This window comes from Molothrus aeneus, chromosome 5 (assembly GCF_037042795.1).
Source record: "Molothrus aeneus isolate 106 chromosome 5, BPBGC_Maene_1.0, whole genome shotgun sequence".
Lineage (NCBI taxonomy): Eukaryota > Metazoa > Chordata > Aves > Passeriformes > Icteridae > Molothrus > Molothrus aeneus.
Genome location: NC_089650.1, coordinates 7,701,256 through 7,727,273, shown reverse-complemented (window position 1 = coordinate 7,727,273; position 26,018 = coordinate 7,701,256). Strand labels below are relative to the sequence as shown.

General features: G+C 42.0%; 1 long non-coding RNA gene across 4 annotated transcripts; it reads right to left on the bottom strand.

Moving 5' to 3' along the window:
- Nucleotides 1-684: 684 nt before the first annotated feature.
- LOC136556371 (uncharacterized) lies at nt 685-22,600 on the bottom strand. 4 transcript variants are annotated; one of them, XR_010783672.1, is made up of 4 exons: nt 22,397-22,600; nt 7,410-7,651; nt 3,112-6,994; nt 685-767 (listed from the first exon to the last, which is right to left on the bottom strand). It is a non-coding gene; the product is annotated as an uncharacterized lncRNA (long non-coding RNA). The 4 variants fall into 4 exon arrangements; XR_010783670.1 differs by lacking the exon at nt 685-767 and having other exon boundaries at nt 2,219-3,308; nt 6,152-6,994; XR_010783671.1 differs by lacking the exon at nt 685-767 and having other exon boundaries at nt 2,219-6,249; nt 6,828-6,994.
- Nucleotides 22,601-26,018: the final 3,418 nt, after the last annotated feature.

Genomic DNA, 26,018 nt, shown 5'->3' with positions numbered 1-26,018 from the left:
GGGGGCGGCCCCGCTCCCCTCACACCCCTCGCTGCCCTCACACCCCCCACACTCCTCATTTCCTTCGCACTCTTCATTGCCTTCACTCCGTTCGCTGCCCTCACACCCCTCATTGCCCTCACACCCCTCGCTGCCCTCACACCCCCCACACTCCTCATTTCCTTCGCACTCTTCACTGCCTTCACTTCGTTCGCTGCCCTCACGCCCCTCACTGCCCTCACTCCGTTCGCTGCCCTCACACCCCTCGCTGCCCTCACTCCCTTCATATCCCTCCCACCCCTCACTTCCTACATCGCTCTCACATCCCTCTACTGCCCTTAAACTCCTCAGTGCCCTCACATCTCTCGCTCCCCTCACAACCTCCCGGCTCCCGTTCCCTCCGTGCCGCCGCATGTTTACCGGGACACGGGGCTGAGGGGGTCGAGCCTGAGCCCCCGGGCCGTTCGGTGAGGGGCGCATAAAGCCCCGCCGGCCGGAGGGGCGGCCCGGCTGCCACGGGCGCGGTACGCGCCGCCTGCCTGAGGGCCGGCGAGGGGGGGCCGTGCCTGTGCCCATCCATCTGTGCTCTACGAAACACTTCTCAAAATCGTATAAAGGCGTGTTTGCCTTCACGCTTGCATTCCATGTGGGGAAGAAAAAAACCCAACCAAAACCAAAATTTAATCAGGAATCTCACTTAATTAGCGAGCTGAGTAGTCAATGGCACAGTATCAGGATGATAAAACAAGACTCACTTCAGATATTTCCAATAGGAAGTTAAATGAGGCCTAGAAATGGAAGAGAGCGTTGTTTTGAGGGTTTGGTTCATTACCGCAGTGAGCACTACACTTTATTCCATAATTTTCTCATAAATTTAGCACATGGTTTAGCACATGGCCCTGGACACCAGAGCACTCGGTGCAGAAACAACAGTAACAGCAGAGGCTGAAAAGCCCCCAAAGGCATGGGTCAGGACCAGCCAGCAAAAGGCAATATTGACCATGCAAAACAGAAGCTAAATAAAATCCTTATATTGATTTAAAGCATTTCAGACTGTTTCAAACTGGTTCTGATCACAGTTCAACTTTTCAACCACTAGAGCTGCTCCACGGTCTGTCCCAAGCTGGGCCAACACCCAATGCCACAAGAATCAGTTGATTTAGCAGGTTAATTCCCAGGTTTAACAATTGCATATTTCACCACAGGTGAGGTGACATGATGCAAGTGCTGCACGACAATTTTCGAGAGTAAGGTGTTGGAATGGATGCAGGCTTTTGCCTGGGGAATATGCACGTTTTGAGGGACTTGCCACAGCTGCCAGTGAGAGGCATGCCAGGCTGACTCAGCTTTTTATCAACACCTCATCTTGCCCTGACTCATGCACAGGCGCTGTCCCAAAGGCAGTAAAACACAAAATATTTATTGGAATCCAAAATGAGTTGTGGGTTGTTTCCTGTTTATGAGCTGTGGGCTCCTCAGCCCACACCAAACACGTAGCAAGCTCCGTCTGCAGCAGGGAGGGCTGTGCTACTCCAGGCATGGAAGAGAGCTCTCTTAACCCCTGTTCTGGAAGTGATTCTTCTGACATGTAGTTACTGATTGGTTTGTGTAAATTTTTATCACAGTTCAAATCTTAACCAGATACTAAATATAAAAATCCATTGGTTATTTAAATGTGGAAGCTTTTAGAAATCAGAAGTCAGATTATTTACTAGGTTTTTATCTGAAATAACCTTCAATTAGTGTTCTATTCCATTAATATGCAATAACCTTATTACAATTGCCTAACAGCTTGACAGTTGTGGAAGAAGCAGCCAGCTTTGTGCAGTTGTTGATTTTCCATCTTTCCAGTAGCCAGCTGGCTTTGTCAGAGGCCTGCACAGCCATGCACAGCATTTCTATCACAAAACATTTTCATTTGCAAAAGAGAAATGCCTTTTCATTTATGTAAAGGCCACATGTAGAGTCTCTCATAACAATTCTGTGGGAGCAGATGGGCAGCTCCAAGTCAGCACAGACTCATTCACAAGTCTGGGAGGACAGACCATACCAGGGAAAATTGGCAGCGCCTTTGCCACCTCCTCCAGCTACGGTAGAATGCAGGAAGTGGGCTGACCCTGTGCTCAAATATTTGCTGTGGTTTCTCTTGCTGATTTGATGGTAGAGATTTTGACAGACAATGGGCCCTGTTTTTGCTGGGTCATCGTGAAATACTTCCACTACAAAGTTGATAGAGCCATAGAGCCTTCCCATTTGAGTATTTATTTGAAGTGGGAACTGCAGAGGCCCAGTATCGTAGCCAGCACTTTATCAGCAGAAATAGCATACATAGGGTTCTGTTTCTCTGTGAGTGCCTACTGAAGCCTTACAGAACTAACATGTACTAATGGAAAATTAATTACATTAATCTTTGAATCGTGCTTATTAAAAGAATATAAGAGGGTGGACAATCACAAAGCAACAAGTTTTATAAGCAGAGGTCACTAGCAGAAGTCTAGAAAACTGTCAGAGTGTAATTTGATTCTTTTTCTGTATAACTTTGCACATGCTGGATCCTGCCCCTTTATGCCTGGTCAAAATACATCAAAGCCAATAGTCCCATGTGATATGAACAGGAAAGGTTTAAATCTGATTTATTTCATATACACAGTATGCAAATCATTGCTAAAAGCACAATTCTCTCTCATTAAATCAAACCCCTTAAAAAACCCCAAAAAACAGCCAAGAAAACTGGTGGAGCAGAGGAGACAGTGAGATGTATCCATCCTGAGCTTTCCTTATGAAGCTCTCTCTCAGCATAGCTGTCTGGGTACAGAAATACCTGTGCTGCTTTATTTTGCTGTTGGTTTTAGCTCAGGCTGGATTTGAGGGCTGGTTGTTTTTAGATGTATGTCTCTCTCCTGGATTAGAACAAAGCTCTAAGGCTAGAGGTGATAAATGAAAACATTTAGCTAAGTCACATGAGACTCATCTGCCTCATTTTACTATGACAGGTTTTGGATGGAAGCAGGATGCAACTTACAGGTTTGCACAAGCCTACTCTTCCACAAAACTATTTAGACATTCAATTAAAAAAAAATCTAAGGCGAGATTATATTTCCCAAGAAAATAAGCAATGAAGCTGTTACTTACATTTAATTTCTGTTAGAGATGTTTGCCATGCCATCCCATCTATATAAGGTATAGCCTTGGTCATTCAGATAATTTCTTTTCATGTCTGAAGGTTACTTTGCTCATTACTCTTCACTTACTAAAACAATTCATAACTTGTCAGAGCATCAAGATCAAACATTGCAGGTGTCCATTCATCTCTTCCTGTGTCAAAAAGACTTCAGAACAGTTGCACGTAAGATCATGGTACTTTAAACTTATTAACCTTTCTTAAGCCAAAATGTTTAGAATTCCTCTCATTACTCTTTATGCTGGCGCTGTCATTGTTGCTATGGGTTTTCAATACATGATTGCCAGCCAGGTTGAGAACTGGTGAATTAATTTTTTTTTAGTGTTTATCCCCTCATCATTATTACAGCCAGTGTGTTTCATTTCTTTGTTTTAATAAAAAAAAATCTTTAAAGAAAACTACTAGCAGAGCAAGCACCTTTCTTACAGGAAAGCAGGATGTCCCAAATCTTTTTTTCTGAGGGGGAGCCCATGTTGGATGGGGAGGAAGTAGAGAGAAAAATTACTGCTTGAAAACACCTGATGGCAATAAGCAATTACTCTTAAAACTCAGCTGTGGCTATTCTTTCCCAAATTTGCCCTACCTTCTCATCTGGATAATTTCTTTCTCCAGTGTAATATTCTTTTTCTATACATTTCTTTTTGTACTGGACACTGCATTACCAGATTCAGCAGGATTTAGCAGATTTATTTGTGCATTTTGTTTTTGGTCTCCAAGAACTGCTAAAAATCAGTTAAGCTTAATATAATAAATGTATACATTTTTAGAAAACAAATTACTGCTTGGTATCTTGAACTGGGGAGAAGTTTTGTTATTCTCTTTCTGGGGTGGATCGCTCCTTCCTTTCTTTGATCCATGTGGTACTTGCCATAGTGTGACTGAGGGAAAAAGTCTCCTCCTTTTTTGGCAAATTTTTCCCTATTATCCTTGGAAATAAATGCACTCTTAATTTAATTGTTTAAAGCATTTAAATTTATTTATCCCTGTATTTCCAGTCCTTTGAACTGAATACTATTTGAATGTTTTCAGTTTCAAAGAAAGAATTTTTTTCTGATCCAGGTTTCCCACTTGTTCCTACTTTGGTTTTGTTGGCTCAGTGAAGCCTTTTTTGCCCCCTTTCCCCAGTCTCAGTTTCCCAGTTGGTGTTTTATCCATGTCACTGAGATTCTCTTCTTGGGTGATGTACATAAAATCTGTCCCTGTTGTCCCCCCCATAACTGTGATTCAGACCTTACTCACAAGTGGCTATTGCAACACATCTTTTGGCCCTCGTTCTCCCCTGTCTCCAGCTAAAGCCAACTTTCACTGTCCTCTCTCAACTCTCTTTTCTATTTACGTCAACTCTGTACCCCCTTTGATGTCTGCTTCCAATTCCCAACTCTTCTTTCCTGTAACCTCCGGTGCACTCTCTACTGTCCTTTACCAATGCTGCAGGAAACCTGCTCCTTCCCTGCACAGCCTGTACATGAGCATGACACAGCACAACAAAGAAGCAAGACAGAATGTTCGGTGGATTGTGTTTCCTAATACAATTATTAGCAATTTCTACTTGGTTTTCTTTTTAATGTGCCCTCCTATGCACCTCTGCAGTGTGTATTCCCTTCCATGCCTCAATTGGCTTATGCTATCACTGGTCAATTTTCCCAGCATCAGTGCTTATCTATCCTTGTCTAGCTTTAGTTGTAGCCTTAATGTAAGATGCAGAAGTTTCTGGGCCTTCACTCGTGTTTTATGTGGATTTCAAGAAGGAATTGCTGTGAAAATACCCGCTTGCCCTAAATAATTTTGCTTTGTAAATAATTCAGGCCAAGTGCAGAAATGAAAACTGAAGTTGCAGCTTCTGTTTGCCTCCATACCCTGGACACCTCATGCACCAGAGGTGTAAGCACACCATTAGCGAGGAGATGCAGTGGTTGTACAGGTTGTACTGCTGCCAGAGTGCCCAAGTGGTTGTGCACACATTGTACGACTTCCAGAGCAGCTGAGGAGATGCAGTGCCAATCGTGCATGTGTGCTTGTTTTGGTGCAAAGTCCGGCGGCTCCTGAAGGGGAGCTCAAAGCTAAGCCGATTTGGGTTTGTTTGGTTTCAGCTGAGGCAATTAAAGGAAAAGTACAGGCTGCTGCCATTTCCGGAGTTGGTAGCATGTGGCACACTGTAGGATATTTCCTGGGTGATAGTGGTGCTGTGTGTCCACATCAGTGCATTTCCCAGAGCTCATCTAATCACAGATTTGCAGTTCTCCGGGGTCCTTAAAGCAAGCATTTTCTTTCCCTTGTACTGCTTGTACTTATCTCCCCCGGAGAAAGGGCAAGTATTTCTACTGTCAAGTAAAAATGTTGAGTTTGGGTGCTCTGGGTGTGTAAATGTGAGACTTAGTCAAAGCAATTAGCTGAGTAACCATTGAGCTTAAATTGTTTTCCTACCCTGTGATTTCCAGGCTGTGATTAACACCGTGCTGTGATACACACCCAGCCTTTTCCAGCACTCACAACTGATACACCGGGCCTCAGCCACAGCTGCCTTGGGATGAACAATCACACAGCTCATTTCGGGACTCTCTGCTCAATCACTGCACATCTAATAGTCACACTTCAAAACAAAAGCACATATAATGGGGCTGCTGCTTTGTAGCTACCAGTTTTTCTTTTAAACTTTGACTGTGCACATTCTTGTTCAAGTACTTCTCACTGCTCTTCACACTGACCAGCTTTGTTGTGTGAATAGGAGCTGCTCATAACTAAGTCCTGGACAAGTTTTTTTAAAGCAAGACTGTACTTCTGAAATTTTTTTTAAGTGTTTGATAAAATAATTTGTAAACAAAATGTTAAAAAACATAGAAGAGGGAGGTCAGACGAGACTTGAAAACACATTCTTATAAGATTAAGAAGCTCATTACTGGCTAGAAATTGAGGCTTACCCTAGGCCAGCAAAAGAAAGGTCACAGTTTTCTGATCCTGTGGCCTCAGAAACATCCCAACATTCAGTACTACCTTATTTGTCCTCATGCCATGCTGCATCACTCCTCAATGTTCCCAATTCCAGCTTTTTGCAGGGCTGTGCTGTGAACCAGATCAGGGAACCTATTCCACTGAAAAATAGTAGAAAATAACACCAGAAAATAAGAATAATTTCTTTATCTAATTCATGGCATGTGCCTCACATCCAGGAGGAGCACTGGCTGAATTTCTGTCCCCTACACTACCCTGGAAATCAGCCTGGCATCAAACCCTGGTCCAGCCTCACCAAGGACATGGAAAAGGTGACTGTGGCAGGAACCTGAGGGATAAGGAAATGGAGGGAAGAGCTTCTTTCAGTGACTACAGGGAGCCCTGGAAAGGAGGTGATTTTCAGCTGGATCATGAGGAGCCAAGCCAGAGGATATCTGCTGGAGTGTGGGCAAGTCTGGCTTGTTTGGACATAAGGAATGTAAACAGCAGCAGGAGCCTTCGTGGGGAAGGACGTCATTGCAGCAACACGAGAGCATCAACTGCTAACACTGTATTTATCCAAACCGTAAAGAACAATTTTAAATAAGAAGAGGTTTCAAAGCTGTGTTTAGCTGGAAGATCTGTGTGGGAGAGGGGTGGATACCTTTGGACTTTGTTAATAATTAAGTGGAGGAGTGTGTTAAAGCCTATGGAATGGACAGCATGGCAGTAAAAATACCGTGACTCATTGAAGCTGGAGGTTAGCAAACAGTCCCAAGTAAACAAAATTGCACATGACAGATCCTTGTGTAGCAAGACCCATCTCTCTTTAGTGAAACCAAGACTGAAATGCTCCATTTGCTTCTGAAAACCTCATGACCTTGTGGAAACAATTTGGTGCTGAACCTGCAAGAAATAGAAATAGTGTTCGGAACTAGATGAAAATCCAGCATGTTTTCTAAGCTATATATCTGCAATATTCAGCATATTTTCCAAACTTTTTTTTTCTCATAATAATCCCTGAGAGAATGTCTTTCCAGTTAAAAAACCCAAAAAATGTGAAGAAACTGTCTGTCTCGTATCAGTTCATTCACTCCAAATGCAGCAAGAGCCAAAAGGAAAATTTGGGTATATGGTTTAAAAGAGGCAAGAACTTGTCTAAGGAGCAGCCTGTGAAGTCTGCTTTTCTGCGTACTCCTGTTATCAGATATTTAGTTTTTAACTGAATTATTTTACAGGTCTTCCCCCATTTAAAAAAAATTAAAATTGTTACTATCTTTTGCATGTCTTAATATAATTCTCTCCCTTTCTTCCTTTTTACCTGCTGTTTATGTCTTGAGGTACATTTGGCTCCGCAAACTGGCAGACAAAATCCGTAAGGTTTGAATGTAGAGCAGTAAATACACCAAATCTGGTCTCCTGCCAGCTGCCTGCCTCTCAGGGTGCACTGGTTATCTGGCTTTACCCTTTCTACAGCCACAGCTGGAGACCCCAGACATTCCCAAGCCACTGGAAAATGCTGACAACAGGACAGGCAGATCACTGATGCCATTCTGGGAGCCTCTGAGAACAAGAACATCATACAAGAGTGGTTAATTAGAGCTGTATCATAGAGTTTTGCACCCACTTTGAGTTGCTATCTGACAGCAGTTGCCCTGATTACCTAATTCATCTGTGTGCAACTCTGCAAATATTTGTTAGAGAACACAAAATATTTGCTGTTTATCCTGGGCTTCAGCATTACAAATGTTTGTTTAATGTCCAGGCTGGGATTTTCAAATATTTCTGATATCTCAGTATTCCTCCAATTTATTTCTATTTAATCTGGAAAGAAAAAAGATCTTGTCAATATACCTGCCCTGTGCATCTCATTCACGTTTGCATTCCGGGAGTTTGCCTTTTGGAGCTGTGCAGCAGGTGGAGTGCCCTGTCACTGTCCCACGCGTCACCAGGTTTGTCAGGGCACAGGGCCACGCGCAGAAAGCCTCAGAGGCCCCGCAGAGCGCGAGGGACGCGTGGCACCGCGAGCGGGGAAGGCAGGGCCCTGTTCTGTTAGCTCAGGGTAAGTGAGGTTACACCAGCCAGGCTGGCAGTGTGCTGACATCACCTGATTACTTGGCTGTGCAATTACAGGAGCTGTGCCTCCACTCAGATTTTACAGTTAGATTAGCTATTACCTATGACTGTGCTCCAGCACGAGCTGTAAGTAAAAACAAACACAAGTCTCTCTTTTTTTTTTGACCCAGTAAAACTCTAATTACAACACAAAGTGAAAAACTGAACTTTTTTTCTTATCAAGGGCAATGCCATAGGCTAGTGTTCAGACTGGAAACTGAATCAGGAAAAAAGCCTCAAAGCCAGGTGTCAGACAACTGCATTTCATGGTGTTGCGGCAGCAGAGGAGCCTTCTGGGGTAATATCAATGGAAAACCACATTCCCTTCTCTTACCCCTTATTTCAGGCACAGGCTCCACAATTTACCCTCTTTGGGCTTTAGTATTTGTGGCATTTTTCAACCTCCCCAAAAGACTGGCTAGTTGTCTGTAGGTCAGGGACTTGCATTGCCTCAGCTGGGAGCCATGGAACACCAGAGCAGGCACAAGGGTGAGGAGAGGATACTGGGAGAGGGCAGAAAGAAGATCTTCCCCTTGCAGCTGTAAGGTGTTACATCAGTTCACTTGTTTGTTTAACCATACCTTGGAAGAAGGTGGTAAAGGCCATATCCTCTTTCTCCAGATATTAAAAAACAGATCACAGAGTGGTTGAAATCCCTGGTGGGTTGTTCGGTTTCCCATTGCACCAGTATTAGTTTTATTCCTCTTATCTTTCCCCCATCTTCAAACCCCTTGATTGGATCAATGTCCCTCTTCACAAGCACGCACTGTCCTTGCCTGCTCTCTTTGTATCCTTCAAGAGAGGATACAAAGGATAGTCCTTCAAGCCCTATTTCTTTTGCAAACTTTGTTTTTCCAATTGGCCAACTCTTCATTGACAACTTCTAATGCAATTATACTAAATTCCTGTTTACCTGACTATTCAGTTCTTTGGGGCTAAATCTTACCATTTCTCTCAGTTCTGTAAAGTGCTGTTTGCCTGTATGTAGCTAAAGATCCTAAGACATTTTAGCAACTTTGATTTGCTCTTAGAGGAAAGACTCAAGTCAGTCATTACCCCACTATCAATCCCATGAACTATATGCAGAAAAATATCATTTATTACCCAAATGAAGGTAAACCAGACATTCAAAAATCAGAGTGGAATGCTGGTATCAAAATGTACTTAATCCTGACCCAGTGAATCTCTGATTAAAAATAAAATACAATAATGATTTTTTTCTCCTAGATTCTGTAAATCCTAAGAGAGTCCAAATGGAACAACCAACCATTTTTTTGTTGTTTTTTCTGTCTCTAGCTCTTATGTTGATTTTTCACTCCAGAAATAAAAACTTTACAGCTGGTATGTATATTACACTAATGATGCTTTAATTCAGAAATACAACTAACAGATGTTAAATTAATCTAGTCATATTTGAGTTACCTTTGAGACCTGGCTACAGTGTTTGCTTCTGGAAGGTATGCACATTTTATTTGTACCCATGGTTCATGAAAGTCAGGCTGTCTTTGGATAAATGATGATTCCATGTTTTTCTCTGCTATCCACTCATGTCCATAAATTTGAAAGATGTGTATTGTGCTATCGGAGAATGTACTTTGAAGCCAGTTTTAGATTTGGTTGCTAATCTGGCAGCCCTGCTTTTCTCTTCTGTAAACAGTGATAAATACTTTCCAGTAGGCCTGAATCCAGCAAGGCTCTTCACTAAATAGCCTCTAGGTAGTTACTTCGGAGTGAAGGGACAAACCCTACATTAAAAGAAAAGGTTGATAATACAGATGTATGAAAATACCTAATGCTTCCTGCAATATGTGCAGTTTTCTGAATTTGCAGAGCTGATCTGCCTTCATCTGCTCCAGCAGAACAGCAGGTTGTACCCAGTGCAGTCTGTACCTGACACAAGGTTTCTGATAAGCTCCTGGATATCAAAAAGATTATTGAACGAATATGTTTGATACAGTAGGCTACTGTTTGATATTGTTTTTCCATTCCTAATCACAAGCCATGATAGCACTACTAGAAATTAGGCTATTCAATTCTAAAGCTTCGCTGCTCCAAGAGAATAAAATTGTACTTTAAAAAATATTCATGTGCCTCAGGAAAAAAGCCCACCTTTATTCCCTGGATTAATCACTTGGAGCAATGTGCTAAGTATACTGAGCTGTTCTTTTTGTGGAACACAAGGATCAAGCCTTTGTTCTTGGCAGCCACATCCTTCATGCCATGCATACTGGAACCCACCGCTGTTATTTTTCGTTCCTCACGGAGAGCAGAGAGCTCTGCAGCAAAAAAAGGGGCAGCTCCTCCCAGAGGAGCTTGTGCTACAGCAGCAGCAAACTGCCAGGGAGAGCCTGAGGACACATGGGTCACAATAAAGGTCACAATGAAAGCCTGATGTGGCAGCTCAGCTCTGTAAATGCCACGCTGGACTTGGCACCTTCATCAATTTTTATGGGTGGTATTCAGATTGAGGCTCAGGAGTGGGAAGCTGCTATTAAAAAAAGGAAAATAGTGGACTGATGAGATGTACCAAATGCAGAGACATTGAGGAGGAAAGAAACAGAGGCCTTGAAATTGTACTTTTTTGACTGTGAAGAACTCTGAGAGGTGAAGAACTCTGAGAGGAGCCAGGAGGCAGGATGGCTACTGATGTTTCCACCTTTTTGTCTCTATCAGTACCCTGCAACCTGTCTACCCCACACCTTGTGAGCACATTTTTACCTATTTTTGGGGGGTGCTGTGAGAGAATAATGTGGTTACTTTTGCCTTGCCAGATTCACTGGTGTAGGAGACACAGCCAGAAAGTTATTTTATAAAACCCTAACAAACAGCAAAATTGCATTCTTGCTTTCCTCTTGTATCACTACAAAAAGTCTAAGTGGTCAACACAGCAAGACTGCAGCTGATAGGAGGTCAGTTCTCCTGCACTCCACATATACCAGTCACTTTATCCCTTTGTCAGGAGTAGATGGATGCACATATTCTTTGTATATATTCACCTTTGACTGATGTGTCTCCAAACACCTGGGCCTGAACTTACAGAGAGATGGAGGCAGCAGCAGAGAACACCTTGCTGATTGCTAACTCTTCCAGCATTAAATGGATTTTAAAAGCACTGCTTTTCAGAAAAGAAAGGACTCATAACCACCTGCAGTGGCTTAGCTTTACAAAGGGCAGTCACTCAGTGTTCACAAAGTTATTCTTTCTATTTGTCAGCAGGCACAGAAACCTCGCAGGACTGCACCCAGAACTGTGCAGGCCCTGAAGAATCATCAGATTTGGCAAGATTTCAGCTCTGCAGAAAACAGCTGCAACTGTGAGTGCAGATCTTTTGCCCTCAAATTAGTGAAAATTTGATATAACAGGTGATCTTTTAGACTGATCTTTTAACACTCAAGGTATATACATGACTTCTCTGCAAAATGAGAATGAATGCCTACTTACTGAATTTATTTTCACATTTGCTTGATAGAACCATTCCTCATTTAAAAACAATTCTCCTTGCAGTTGTCTTATGGCATTACAACAAGACAAATAGGTGATTTCCCATAATTTTTTTTTTTTTAATCCTTATAAAACTTTGTATCTACAAATAACAAAGAATACCCCCCTGGAAATTACTTAAGCCTAAAAATTATATATTTGCTGTTTAAATTTCTCTCTGGTTGAAAAGAAAAGCTGTGGTCCCTCTTCCGAGCAGACAAAGCACAAGGGACAGCAGGATCTGAGCAATGTAATCATCAAAGCCACGAAACAAACCCTAAATGCAGTTTTAGCAAACCATACAGTAGCAGTTTCAAGTACTCTGGGAGTAGTTTCATATTACCAGCAGTTGGTTTAAAATAGTAACACAGCCATTGTGCCATCCTCTAAAATAATGTTTCTATCACAACAAAAATATTTGCATGCAGTAACTGGACATTGAGTAACTGTGGACTTCTGTACCGGTGATTGCACTGTGTAAAAACAAGGTGGAGAGAAGAGAAAACACCTGAGACAAAACTGCTTGTTCCCTTTCCATAATGCTGCTTACAACAGGAGCCACTCACTCTTTGAACAAAGATAAAAAGACTTCTTCTACCAAAAAACCCCAAAGCCTACCCTTCCAAACCTAAATAAACATAGTTCTGTCTTATTCCTAATGTGTATGACTGGTACTTCAAGATTTTTACTCTTAAATTATTTCATTTTTCCAGTTGTTGATAAAGTTAAATCTCTCAAAAAATTTGGAATTGATGTGCTTTGAGTTTTTCAATGATGAAATTTTATACCACCTGTCACCCTGTCACAGTTCTAAGACATTGCACAGAAGGTCCCCTGCAATTTGCCATGGAGGGACAGATTAAATAACAAATTCAAATTATTTATTTCAAACAAACCTGGAAAATGTTTTGAAAACATAGTGATGCCAATGAATCTGGGACTGCGCTCTGGGACAGATTCAATGATTGTTGTTACCATCAGAGAAATCTCCAAAAGAGAATTTGCTGCACTCTGAAAGAGGCAGTGAAGGAAAGAACAGGCTTTGAAGATCATCTCAGGGTGGTTTACACAAGATGTTCTGTATGTCAGGTGAAATACATTTTAAAGTGAGGTTGGATACTCTCCAGGTTTTTTCTGTGGAGATGTCTCAAGAGAAAAGCTTACAAAACCAAAAGTTTCAAGTGCTGGAATGGCAGTGATGCTTGGGGCTGATCAGGGCTGCATCCACATAGCTTAGAGCTCTTTCTTTGCTACTGAATGGTTTCTGACAGAAGACTGAACCCAACTCTTTTATTTAACAAAGGAAGGATAGCTGATAATTTTTTATCTCTCCTACAGAAAGCAAAATCCCTGCTCTTGCTTGGATCTGTGGAACAGGGGCATGTCATGGGAACACCTTTGTGTAAGAGAAGGATAAGGGGGAAGTTTCCTTCCTCATGCTGGGCTGGGTTTGGGCCTTTCAGAAGCACCATGAATGAGCTGGAGTTTCTGGAGCTGTGTTTTCAGGAGACTTCAACTGCTGCTTGCTAAATACCCTTGCACATGCTTTTGGCCTGTGGATCTATCCCCATAAATTCATTTAATGCATCTCCCTGTGGAGATGTCGAGTTGGGAGGCAATAGCTTAAGTGGGGTTCTCTGATATCACTACTCTGTACTGGCTGAGTTAGTTTAAATAGCATCTCATTTTAAGCAATTAAATGACTGTTTTTTCTTAGGCTCTCGTTTCTTAGGCTCTTGCTCAGAAACTCATCATGATCCTCCATAAAATACATAAGTATTGATGAAATGAGCCTACATTTGGATCTGGAATCATTGCTCTACTTGTGTTAATTTCTATGACTATTCACTGAATTCACTGGGAAAGACCAAACCCAATAAAATTTTACATTTGTATTTTTGCACAAGGCAGCAATATTGACTGTGCAGTTACTAAAGAGCTTGAGAGCAAGTTGGAAAAATTAATAGAACTATTCCTAGCCATACACACATTGCATGTGTGCCAGGAAACAAGCAAAACCTGATTACCTGATTTCCCAAGCATTTTGTGTGATGGGAACTTCAGCTGGCAACATCCTCTCCCCCAGTTCCTTTAGCCCCATGTCCTTTGTTTTCAGCCCTAGACTGAAAACAGCACCCAGCCCTAGACATCCCCCAGCATCCTTCTTTTTGGGGCAAAGTAGCTGATTTGCCCCCCAGCTCATGCTGCCTGTCCAGCTGGCACTCATTTTTGCAGACCAAAAAATTGGTCAGGCAAACACTAATTGTGTGAGAAGAATAATCATTACTGGTAAAAATCACAGCAGAACCTGCCCTATACCATTCCAAACCTATGTGCACTGTACCTAATCATTATTTTCATCACCATTACTGATACTGTCTCCCATTGGTTTTGGTGCAGCACCTGAATCAATAATTTCTGTCTTTGCCTGTTTAGGAAATCCCATCTTTGTACTGCAGATTTCTCACATGAAGTCGTAACTAGATTTTAAATGTTGTGATTTGTGAAGAACACATAACCGGGGTGTAAATTCACAGTTCCTCCTTGCTCTGATTTCTAATCTGACTTCAGGCAGGCTGGTTTCTAACCAAGCAGCACGAGAGGTGATTGATGGCAGTGAGGAGAGCGATAAACACCTGACCTCTAGTGGCAGCTCTCCGGGCTCGGTGGGAAGGGAGAGAGCTGGAAATATGAGGGAAAAATGGATTATGGAGTAAACTGGAGCTATGAAGTAGAGCCTGAACTTCCATTAGTTTCTTTGTCAGTTTTTGTTTAATTATCTTTTCTACTGAAATCTCAGTTCAGAACCCAAGGTATTTCTCTTTATGAAACTTTTCTTCATATTTATCACTATATTTAAGAAGTGTGTGCACAGTCTTCCAAAAGAATTACAGCAATATCCTAACAAGTTTTATAGCTTCACATAGAAAGCTTTTGGCAAGTTTGTCACTTTGGTTGTTTTCTCCCCATGCACACACAATTATTCAAGAAGCCCCTTTGAGTCCTCATTGGACTTCATTCCTGCTCCTCACTGACACAGAACATTTCCCCCGTGAAAATACATACTTCACTATCAGCACTCTGGACATCAAAGCTCTTCTTCCCATTGGGCTAAAAATACAGCAGCTATTCCATAAACAAAGGTCATAACCTTGCTAATCAAGTGGTTAACCCAAATATTAAATCCCCTCATGGAGAAAAAACAGTCTCGTTTTTAACCCCTGTAGGATTAAATTTCAAAGTGCTGGCTTACACAAAATTTCTCCTAAGCAAAAAACCATTGTCTGGAAGCTGTGGTTAAACCTACTTTTCATTGCAGCTGTGTGAGGCCTTCAGACCACCAATGCAGTCTGTTAATGTGACAGTGGCAAAGCTGCAGCAGGACTGGAGCAATGGCATCATTATTTTCCAGCTGGAGTTAGAGTAACTCACTCTTATTTCCTGAAGCCATGGTGAAAATTAATCTACATATGACTCAAAGAATTCTGTACATTAGAAAGAAGTTGATATGGCCATATGAAGAGATGATTTCAGAAAAAAAAAAAAAGAAAAAATAAAAGCAAGCTGTGCAAATACTTCGGCCCATTTAAATGATCACATTAATTGGGGCATGGTGGGATAAATTTGGGGTTTCCTTATGGCCAACAAGTGCTGACTTGAGAAGGGCATAGAAACAGTGCTATGATGTTTAATTTTAGTGTTTATCATAAAAACCCATAAAATTATCATAGTTATTGCAAAAATCTTATTATGTTTGAGCCATTTATATGTTTTCTATTTAACAAAAAAAATTTGCTATATCTTTCATCTCTGAGAATCTGATTTTTCTGCCTTCTGTTGAGACTAGTTCAAAATCTCCTTTCTTATCTTCAAGGTGCTCTGGCACAAGCCCAAGATACCCAATGGTTTGTCCTGCACAAGATGTCAATGTGAATTAACAAAAAAAGATGTGAATTTAAAGTGAGTATAACTCAAGCATATATAATTTCTCTATGGACACTCATTTAGGAGTCAGCTGGCCATAATTACCTTAACTTAATTCACGCTCAAAATGAATTAAACTGAAGTGAATGAATGGTTTATCAACATGGGAGAGACACTGTACAATGAGCTCGGTGTAAATTCACAATTCATCAGCTGCTGTGCTCTGACTTCCCTTGTGGAAATGCAATGTGCCCTCAAGGTGCCTTTGTATGAGGTAACTTAATTTTTTAGGGGGAAAAAAAGACTATATATGGAAGTGTGGGCTGATTGATGGCAGGTGCAGAAGTGATTGGATTTCAATGGTACTAGGCTAGAGAAAAGGTCAGCATACATCATCTGTGCAGTTGAAGTTTCTCTGCCATTTTGGGACCACAATGGCACCTCCTATGCTATGGGGTCTGTTTTGAACTGCAGAAAGCCAAACAACATTTTTGATGTTTCTGTAGCAGGGGAACAGCCAATTAGTGCCAAGTACCTGGTGAACCATCTACTCATATTTTTATTCACTATTCAGAAAATCACCATGGAGGAGCGCAGATAAGCCCTAGCCATTTCTGAATGAAGAACAGCCAAAAGCAGCTACATACTAAAATTTACACTGTTACCCAGCTTGGTTTAACTTTACTGAGTATCTTGGTATTAATTTCCCCCTAAAAGACTTCCCACCTTTCTTTATTCATTAGATTTAACAGCATTTTCTGTTAGCATAAGCAAAGCAGTAAGAAATATGGAGAAATATCCTTACTTGCAGTACTCCTTTAAATGTAACCAGCATGGTCAGGCAGTCTGTGACATTATTATCCAGTTAGGAAAACATCCCTGGCCCCATTCATTCAGCCGTTCCTGCTCATTTTTCCAGGCACAGAACATTTGTGCCGTAGCAGGCCTTGTCAGATTTGGAGCCCTTCCAGTACCTGATGAGCATATTAACAGTGCTCCCATTCATGGCCCAGAGCCTGCCAGTTCCATCTAATTTTAGGGAAGTTGCTATTTATAGTTGGATGGCTGTGCTGGCTCTGGTGAGAGCCTCGCCGCTGCTGGGCGCAGGGGGGAGTTTTATTTTTTTGTGCTGTTTTAGTTGGCACACACAAAGTTCATGGTTGTAATTTACCCCAGTCCAAAATACTCTGCCATCCTCCCCAGGGAGCAGTGATGCCCTGCCTGAGGATTTACACCAGGAACACTGTGGCACTGTTGGCTGCCTGGTTCTCACCCAGCCACGGGCTGGCTGTGTCCAGGCACAGGTGACCCAGAAGTCAGACAATAACCTTTGCTAAATTACTACATGCAGAAAGGTTTCAAGGTCCAAAGGATGGGGGAGAGGGGGAGAATGTGGGCACAAATCTCTCTGTGCTGTAACTCATGTAGTACAGGTGAATTCCTTTTGCCTTGTTCCAAAAAGTACATTAATAGCAGTAGTAACAATACCCGCCTCTGCAGCACAGGATTTTGTCTGAATTAATTCTTTAACTTTGCAGGTAGTGTTAAATGCCAAGGAAAGTCAAGGGAAGAGATCCTCCAATGTAGACTTGCTGGTCAAATTTACTAAAATAGGCTGTTACAACTTAGGCATTTCATTAACATACCAAGAACTAACACTACACTGTGTATATATGTACAGGTGTGTGTGTGTATGGAAAACTGAGAGAGCTAAGAGGAAATCAGCACTACAGTTCATTTTCTCTTGCAGAAAAACAGCCACATAAAATGTGAGAACTCCAAAACTATTTCATTTAGAAATACAGCGTTCACATCATATATATACTCTGGTGCCATAAAGTTATATAATGACCCTTGGGAACACATAAGTTGACCTCTTCCTGTTCAAAAGATACTTCATGATGCGTTTTAGTAATTGCTAATTTGATCCCAGTTTTATTGGTGTGACAGGATGGTGGCTGAAAAACTAAATTCACTTTTTGTAAATTGAAATTGGGGTTCAGCTCATGTTAGTTTTTCAAAACGAATCATGTCTTTGGTAGAGGAAGACTTGAGTCACAGAGTTTCAGTCAGACTGTAGTGTTTTGGCTTTAAAACACCCAAAGGTGACAGTGCCTACTCTTGTTTGTCTCTGGTATGGGTAACATCCATTTCCTAGGTTTGTAGGAGGTGCTTGCAGGGGCTGTTTACTCTCTTTCTGATGTTGTATCTTGCTGACATAGAATACACGTTCTGCTCATCCCTCATTCTTGCTGCTATAGACAGGAAGACTTAGAAGCTGGAACAGATATGGCTGTGAGAGTAAAAAAATAATCCTTGTACTCATCAATCTTAATTGCATTCTGGTTCCTAGTTAATTTGTGTATCATAACAAGAAAGGAACATTGAAACAGCAGAGATTCTGGTTCAGCTGAAATTCATATTCAGCCTGGCTGGGATTCTGCTGAGGCAGAGCTGAACTGGAACGGAACCAGAAAAGCAGCCGAAGAAATAAATAATGGCATAATTCTGTGGCTAATGTGGTTCACAGGACAAAAAGTATTATTTTCCCTATTAATTTGCAGCTGACTGCAGCATGTGATAAAGCCCATGCCCCATAGTCCAGAGGCCATGGGCTGGCAAAGGATTGTCATTTCCCTGGCATTCGGAGCCAGAAATGTGTTTTAGCTGCACAATAATGTCAGTAAGTGTTCTTCTCCCACCTTCCCGTCCAGCTGAAAACAGATGTTCCAGGAAAATGAGGGGTTCAGATGTTCCTGCAGATCCAAACTGCAGTTCTGCCCAGTGAGAATCACAGGTAAAGCTGTAACACAGCTCTGAAAAGGCCCTGGATGAACAAATATTTATACTGGTTGGAGCATGAGTTTAAGTCAATGAGGATGAGCCTTGTGTGTTACTGGCAAGGTAACACTGAGCAATCCTTGCAGCTGCAGGAGTATCTGGGGCTTTTTTAGGGGTGTACAAAGAGGTGGTGTGAGTCCAGAGGGGTCTGAGCTTCCTGCCACCAGCAGCCCCAAAGCCTGCAGGGAGGGTAGAGCACACACACATGTGCCACTGAAAGACACAGCAATGATGGCATCTCACCCACATCTCAAAACACTACGTGGGACCAGGGGAGTGCCCACACCACAGGTTTTCCTTTGTGCACTCAGGCCAAGTGGGCATCCCCTCAAAGACAAATTTCCAGATGCTTTGATTCAGCCACTTCTGAGAACCTCCTCCATGCACAGCTTTTCACAAAAACACCCACCACAATTTGAGACTCCTTCTTCCTGCACAGGCTGTCAAATTTCCCTCCTTGCACTAAATCAGCTTTTCTGGGTTGCCTGTCTTCTGTGGCTTTATGTTGTCAGTTAAGCAAATTAATTATACTGTCCTATTGTTTGTATTTTACATATCTTTGCAGCCTTCCCAGAAAAAGCTGACCTGTTTCTGCACTTCAACAAATTGTACTTTCTTCCATGTGTTCTGACCCATGGGGATATTGTGCTGTTTTTCATTGTTATATGCAGGCCCAATGTAATTTCTCTCCATAAATGCCTCCAGTGAAACCTAAAACATCATCACCTGTTGCTCTGCACTGTATAAGGGAGAGTAAAAAAAACTGTACATGGTGACCAAGCCCAGAAGCTTCTCCTGCCACCACCTGGTGAGCTGGGGCTGGATTTACAAGCACAGAAACTCAATGTCTCCATCCTTTTTCCTGGGTTTTGTCTGGCACTGGTACTCCTACTCATCCCAGCCATTTTGGAACATTGATGGGTTAAATTACAGTGACTTTGTGGAATGATTTTAACTTAATCAGCCAGTATAAAACTAGTGGCATTTCATATACCTGTGGTACTTGAAGAGTTAGTGAATTTTCCTTTATGGAGAACATCTGGCTGGTAGCAAGGCAGGGATTATAACTTCAGGGAAGGCTTTTGCTTATATGCTGAAATAAGACATTTTCCTCTACAGCTAGTATTTGCCTTTTTTAGCTATTTTGAGGTAAAGCAATTGCTTCCATCTTTCCTATCCCCACTTCAACTCTTTTTTGTTTGAGGTGTATAGTTTATTATTCCCAAAGCAAGAGCAGCAAGATGATTCTTCAGTCTCAACTGATGCTGTGCTTCTAGAAAACTTAGACTTTTATAGTAATGGCCTTCCACTCTTTCTTATGGGGTCTATAAACACTGACATTAAATTTGAAATACTGGATGGATCGTGTCAAGGAATCCTGACAGCTTTTAATTTCCTTTTGCAAGTTCCTTGCTGCTGCAGTTTCTCTCTGTTGGTATGAGCCAAAGCAGTCGAGTTTTTTGGTACTTCCTTGCTGCTTAGGACATTTCTGATCAGTGGCAGCCAGCTGGCCAGTGCCTTTACCTGTCCATCTCATATTTCTGAACATTACATCTGGGCTTCCTAATTCACCCAGACATTGTAGCTGCCCCAGAGATTTTATCTCCTCAAGTCTCTATAACCTGTAATTACTTCTTGGGAAGCCAAATGATATTAATTTTTATAGTTTTAGACAGCATACAGCTCTTAATTAAGACTATTTTGGTCCTTTTGATTTTTGTGTGACTGTAAGAGTTCAGTTTCTTTAGCTACAGCTGTTAATCAGCTTTTAAAATCTTGCCTATTATTTCCACTGGGGAGACTGACAAAGATACCACCTGTACTTTCCTTTTTTAGACAAAGAGAACATCAGTTCTGTAACATTTTTCCCTAACCAGACCTGTTATACATTTTTACCATGAGTATCTCACTGTGCCTTTTAAGATTTCATGCTGTGTAATTATTTTAACCCTTAAAGGGTTAAAAATAAATCTGAAAGGACAAAACTAAACCAAGCAGCTAAAACTGCTCACATCAAAGCCAATACAATACAACAAGCCTCCACTGGGGACTGAAGGAAGAAGTTCTGTAACTCAGATTTTGGGGGAAAAGAAGCACAAAGTCGAAACAGAACTATTTAGAAGTGCTGAAAGGGAAAGTAACTTCTATCAAAGAGCATCTTTATAGTAAGTCAGTAACACTTGCTGCAAAAGAACTGAAACTTTGTATAAAGACACTATTGTACGTAGAATACTTGTTAAATGAGTAGGAAGGGAGGAAGGAAGATGTTAAGGCAGAATCATACTGGAGGTTTCTAAGTCACAGCTAACATTTCAATGCTGCTCTTTATAATTTATACTGCTTCCTCAGGGACTTTATTAAACAGAATTTCCTCATATTTTAGATGCCTCAGTTTCTACCTTTTGCCAGGGAGCTTCACGTGCATCTCCCAGATTCTCAGACAAGTCTGGCAGCTGAAGCTCTACCCCAGATTCCCCATGTCTGGACACTGAAGTGTTTGTTTTGTAGCTGGGATGCATCTGTAGATATAACACTTCCACATCCATCCATCCATCCATCCATCCATCCATCCATCCATCCATCCATCCATCCATCCATCCATCCATCCATCCATCCATCCATCCATCCAGCCATCCAGCCATCCATCCCCACTGCAGTTCCTGATCATTCTCCAGCTTCTCTTCAGATCCAGATCAAGTTTATTTCCACTTGATGGGTTATATTAATCTAGTATTTAATTTTTCATTCTTGCAATCTTTAATAGACACACTGACAGTCCTGGCAGTGATGAAACATGATTTTCTGAGCAGCTTCCCCTTGTTTCTGCCAAGCCCTCCCTGCCAGTTCCCCTGTACCTCCAGCTCCTGTGGATGTTGACACCTGCAATTCAGTAACTGTTTCTGAAACCTCTTTCCCCCTGACTGTTTTCCATGACTGCCTCTTTCACACGAGGAACTGAAAAGCTTTGACAGCTGCTGAATGTTGAATTGCAGGAGATCCTTCTGCTTGGTTTGCAGAATCTCATACTCTCAAGAGTTCAGATACTGCAAAGTGAGACAACTTTCACTTTGGAGACCAATTCAAGTGGAGTTATTTTAAGCCAATGTATACTCTGTTAACTAGAACATGTACCCCCGAGCAGGAGGAATTTGTATTTTTAAAAAATCAAATCAGATTGATCAGGCTCAGCTTCAGACTCTCTAGCATGAGATTTTTATCTCCTGACTGACTAGCCAACTTCTTCCACTAGAGGTTCACTTTGCTCCCAGGTCAACTAAGTATTTTTCCAACATGATCATGTTGCACATATGCAATCTCAGTTGAATTTCCACCACCTGTTGAATCATTCCCTGTGTCCTTCCTTCCTTCTGCTTCTAATTTTCTATTCTCAGGATTCCCTTCTCCTTTAAGAGAGAATGGACAAGTATCATCATAAAGGTTTCATTCTTAGCTGGGCTGGTAGCACCTTTAGCCCTCTAAAAATCTGCTTTAGAATCAGCCTGGACACAGTTCAGCATTCAAAGCATTAATAACAAACACCAACTCATTAGTGCACATCCAAGCCTCACTCTGCCTCCAGGATCTCCTGTACATTAGGCAATGCAAACTTAAAATAGATAAAAAAATACTTTAGTACGCCAACTCTATCATTCAACCAGAAGGAATGTAAGAAGAGATAGGCAGAATTTTCTCCTCATAATGTCCATTACATTTTGTCTTTTACAGAATTTTACTATGCTTTGAATATTGGGATTTCACTTAAACATGGGCAGTAGTGTCAGTGTTTCCCAGAGATATTGGTTTTGATGTCATGATAAACAGCACACGTGAGGATATAAGCACAAGAAATTCAGTAATCAGTTCAAAAATAGAGAGCTGGGGAACATGAGGATCCCAAGGTCAGTGGGAGGCCACACATCTCCCCTTCTGGCAAATGACATCACTCACCTTTTGTGGGATGCCCCTTTGGAGGAGACCTGGAATCTCAGGAGAACACCCATAACTGAGAGCTTCTCAGGCAAAGCCCAGGCTCTGAGGAACTGCACATGGGAAAGAAATGGCAACAGCAATGGGTGACTGACAAAGCAACAAACCTCTTGCAAATTATTTCCAGCAACTAGTTTGTTTTAACCTTATTCTGTGTTGAAAACTAAAGGGGAGCTGCTTACTTTATAAATGTGAGTCACCTGTGAAATTGGTTAAGAGGAGGCACTTTTGTGGTAGCTGTCAGTGCTGATGTTTGCCTTACATCTCACAAGAGTCCAGGCTTCTAAAAAAAAAAAAAAAAAAAAAAAGGTGCTTCAGATGTGGACTCCTGGCCTGTGAAATTCCCAAAGAACACCTGGGGACCAGCCTGGTTCAAGTCTTGTTGCTGTAGAAAGGGCTTACAGTGTGAGCAGCAACAAGCAGCTGGAGAACTGGAGAGGATGTTACTCTGGAAGCTTAGAAGAGCAGGTGAACTATTAGGCAAACTGTTGTGTGCCTTCCAAAACGAAACAGGCCACCAGCACCCTCCCTGAATAAACCCAACAGAACCCCCACACCATGGGAACCTTGCTACAGGCCTAGGCCAGAAGAGAGATAAATTCCTTTCCTCACATGGAGAAATAATGATAATAGATCTGAATGAAAGGGTGCACACCAGACCTTTTTTTACTAATGGAGAGAGTGATACTGTAGCTGGAGGGGATTACAGCCCTCACCCCAGAGAGAAGAGGCTCCTGTTCTTTGCTTCTGGTTCAAGACCAGGCTCTCAGTAGCAGTCAGTGGCTCAGGAGTCAGTTGTTGGCTGGATTTATAGCCTCCCTCCCCCTTGCCAGCTGTTTCACTTTGCAGTTTGAGGCAGTGTTTAAGGCAGGCCATGGCCCTGCAGGTGACTCCCTGCAGCTCTACCCTTGTGCTCGAGACAATGTGAGACTGCTGCAGGTCTCACATTGTCCATCTGCAGGCTAAGGGCAAGGCTTTTTTTATGTGCTAGTTTAGAAATAATTGATGAATATCTGTAAATAAAGCTATAAAGTGGAGCTGCTTACAGCATTATTTTCCTTGTCCCACAGTCCTGGCATGGGCACAGCTTTTGCTCCATGTCTCCATGAAGGGCTCTCCCAAATGATTCTCCTCCAGCACTGAAAACAGAGGACATTTGCAGGACACCACTGACCCAGCAAACCCTCAGCTGCTGCCACAGCAAGAAATGTCAGGAGACAGAAAACCTGCCTGCATGAACCTGGGGTTCCTGCCTACCCTGATGCTGTGTGTCTTTCTGGCACTCTATGCCTAAAACTCATTTAATTCACCAGCGGCATTTTGGGATTTCCTACATTTCCTAAATCATAACGAAAGACATCCGCTGATGGCAAAGTCTCTGGGCTCAGAGGATTATGTGGGGTAGGGCTGCCTGAGACAGCCCAAATCCACTTGAGACTGAAAAGGTGTGAGCAGTAAATAAAAGGAAATCCTGGATCACCATGTAGTGTTCACTTTGACCTCCGTTGGTCCCTTCTATATTTTGTTAAGATCATATTTCTTTACGTGCTGCCTGGCTTAAAAGCCGTCATAAATCTGTGCTGTGCAGCAAGAATAACAGGGAAGGCACCATGTAATCCAAGGTGCCCTAATTCCATCCCAGGCACTCACAGGGAGCCATAAATCACTTTGGAGAGGCCTCAGATGGGAGTACTGGGGGGAAGGCTGGAAAGGCAGCCACAGCCTGGGCCCTGCCACTGCACCCATCTGCCTTCAGGCTGAGGTGAGCACAACTGCCTCCAAAATAAAGGGTTCTGATGTCTCCAGATTGAACAGTGATCAAATCCTTCAAATACTCTTTGAGAAGCGCACCCACCTGCCTTTGGTGGGAATGCCCCATGGGATGTGCCACACACTGCAGGTGGGAGCAGGGGCTGGCTGCTGCTCATGTCCTGCATGTCCAGGTTTGCCTCCCCCTGGCATCACCTGGGGGAACCAAACACCTCACCTGGCTGGGCTCACCTGGGGCCAAGCCACTCTCTCCTGTCCCAGCTGCAGACACAGCTCTGGGCAGGGAAAGCTCCACCAACATCGTGGGCCTTTCACAGGTGTCTGTGAGCAATGGATGCTTCAGGGTGTGTGCCCACACCTGTCACTGTCATATTTTCTGAAAAATTTCTTTACCCAGGATTCTTCTCTTGGGAAGCTGAGAAACCTCAGAGAAAAATGAAAACAGTAATTATCTGATTTGCTTCTCCTGTGTTTTGCTGCTTTGGAATGTGGTCTGGACATTGTTTACCAACAGCTGGTTGTTTGATTGGTTTCATGTGAATTGTTTTGACTTAATGACCAATCACAGTCAGGCTGTGTCAGACTCTGGAGTATCTTTTTATTTTTCTTTAGTCTCTTTTAGCCTTCTGTCTGTATCCTTTCTCTATTCTTTAGTATAGTTTTAGTATAATATTCTTTTATATAATATAGATAATAAAATAATAAATTAGCCTTCTAAAAACATAGAGTCAGATTTATTCATTCCTCCCATGCAGAAAACACCACACACACCTTAACCCAAACCAATGGAGATGGAGCTCCTCCACTGGAAATCTGGGAAGAGCTGGAGCTAGGGATATGCTACCATATTCTAGACAGTAAAATCTCTTTTTCTTCACTCTAGTGGGAAAAAACTTTAAAGTCCGAGGGACACTTTCCTAATAATAATTTTGCTTAAGTTTAAAAAAAAAATTGTGAATAATTTTTTTTTTCTGCCAGCTAGTGTAATATGATGGATGTAATATTTTTATAGAGTTTCTTCGTACTACGGTTAAAATTTATTAAATTTTGGAAAAGATGAGTTGTAAAGGGGAATGAAATGAGAACATACTTGTCCATTTGAATTTCTAAAGTCAGATTCTAAGTTTTGCTAAGACGCAGGAATAAAAGGTAAATCATTGAATCCTGGACAATCAAGAATTTTATTCTACTAATGGTAAAAAGGAAAAAGAGGGGAGGAAAAGAAAATACAACCAAAGTTGTGGCCATGTTGCAACTTTGGAGGAAAAAGTTGAATAAAAAGGAGGAAAAAAGTATGTTGCAACCATGAGTATCCTGTGCCAAACCTCAGCGGAGGTCACTGGAATGAGCCAGCAAGCCAAGCCTAAATAAAAATAGGACCTGTGGGATTCCCCATCTGATTTTCAAATAGTCACTGCTACACTACCATTTGTCAAGTTTGCAGGGTAGTTTTTTACCAGATGTGAGGAACACAGCCCCAAATCGGGGCTGAATCCAGAGAGAAGAGTGCATCCTTGCACATGGGAATAATCGGATCAGGAAGGATCTAAAGTCCGAGACTGGACTGAAACCTCCCAGACCCCTGAGTGCTGTGAAATGTGTTTTCATAATTTCACCACAAGTGAGATGTTTTTGTCACCAAAAGCAAGGTGTTCAAAGGACCTGTCTTACTGTGTAAAGGAAGGGTTAAACTGCCTTTTTTCACAAAAGAGAAATGCCAATTTATTGTATCAGGAACATTTTTATTTTCAGTTTAGATGTTTGCATTAAGAACCATCTAAGAGTGGTACTATTATTTGTGTTATTCAAAGTG